Source organism: Austrofundulus limnaeus, unplaced genomic scaffold (assembly GCF_001266775.1).
Source record: "Austrofundulus limnaeus strain Quisiro unplaced genomic scaffold, Austrofundulus_limnaeus-1.0 Scaffold353, whole genome shotgun sequence".
NCBI classification, from domain to species: Eukaryota; Metazoa; Chordata; class Actinopteri; order Cyprinodontiformes; family Rivulidae; genus Austrofundulus; species Austrofundulus limnaeus.
In genome coordinates, this window is record NW_013952755.1 from 345390 (window position 1) to 347220 (window position 1831).

The window sequence follows — 1831 nt, forward strand, 5'->3', positions numbered from 1 at the left end:
GGAAACAGGTGATAAAACAAGTGGAAAACTTCTGAAGAGAAAAACTGCATGAATCAAACTCACACAAGATGCTAACTGTGACTATCTGACACGCTAGCTTCTCTCAGTAGCTCCATGAAAAACAAACAACAGGTAGCAGCAGGTTGGAGACAACTATTGTCATCGTCCTAAAATAATCACCAAGTTTTTACTTGGTAAAATTAAGTTACTAAACTTAACTAAACTAAAGTAAAACTAAACATTAAAAAGGCAATAATAACTAATAAAAACTAACAAATCCACTGTAAAAACTAATTAAAACTGAATTAAAAGAAAAAAGTCACAATGAAATAAAACTAAACTATAATGAAAAGTCCAAACCGTTATAACCTCGAGTACTCTACACTCTGAAGTGTTTTATCTCAGACCTTCTCTAAGCTGAGGCATCCAGCAGAATCCTGATCCAGTCTGACCAGTACCAGGTCTGGATAAAAAGGTTTTCCACAGGATTTTTCTCCAAATCAACTTAAAACACGAACATTTAAAATTATTCTGAAGGAAACAAAAGGTCTAAAACTTTTGCACAGTTCTGCTCTTCATCACCACCAAAAGTTCTGAAGACATGAGACCATTAGGACCACTGGACCACCACAGATTCTCCACGGTTCTGATGCATTAAAGGCTGTAAATATGAATATATGACCCAACAGTTCTTAAAAAGACAGATTAAAACCAACAGTTTGTTTGGTGTGTGTGTGGTTAGTCTGAGCTATCAGGTTCTGTCTGCTCCGATCAAAGTTCTGTTGGTTCTGTTGGGTCTGACCTCAGCTGATTTCTGATTTCCTTGTTTGTTGTTTCCTGTTGGTTAAAAGAAGCGAGCGGCGCTCTGACTGAGTGAAGATCTGGTGTTTCAGAGACATCAGATCCTGGTTCAACCTGCCGGCACCGGAGAGCAGCATGAATTATGGACCGGCCTCTGCAGGAGGGGCGGTCCGGTTACAGCGACAGGAAGCCGTCATCGCCGCCGACAACAACAGTAATTAACACAACAAACACAACCTGCTGCCTTCTGAGGCTGCAAACCAAAACATCCAATCAGAAACCAGATGAGCCCGACAGGAACCCTGAAACAGACCAGGTTTCTGAGACAAAACAACAACAAAGGACCGGACCTGTTCTGGTTCTGTTTATAACAAACCTGGACTGAGGCGTCCCGATGTCTTCATCCCTGTCAGATCCAAACATCTGAAGGTCTTCTTACAAACACAAGGGTTTCTCAACGTCTCAAAGGTCCTCAAAGACTTTAAAGGTCCTCAAAGACTCCAAGTCTTCAACAACTTGAGAAGACCCTCACCGAGCTGACAGTACAATCAAAGGTCCCGAACCGTTACAAAGGTCCTCAATGACCCCAAAGGTCATTTCATCAAGCCAACAGTCCCCAAGACTCCAGAGGTCCTCATTGACTCCAAAGGTCCTCAAGACTCCAGAGGTCCTCATTGACTCCAAAGGTCCTCAAGACTCCAGAGGTCCTTATTGACCCCAAAGGACCTCAAGACTCCAGAGGTCCTCATTGACTCCAAAGGTCCTCATTGACCCCAAAGGACCTCAAGACTCCAGAAGTCCTCAATGACTCCAAAGGTCTTTAAGACTCCAGAGGTCCTCATTGACCCCAAAGGACCTCAAGACTCCAGAGGTCCTCATTGACTCCAAAGGTCCTCAAGACTCCAGAGGTCCTCATTGACCCCAAAGGTCCTCATCGACTCCAAAGGTCCTCAAGGCTCCAGATGTCCACAAAGACTCCAGAGGTTCTCAACAACTTCTAAACTCCTCTCACCGACTCCAAAGACAGGGT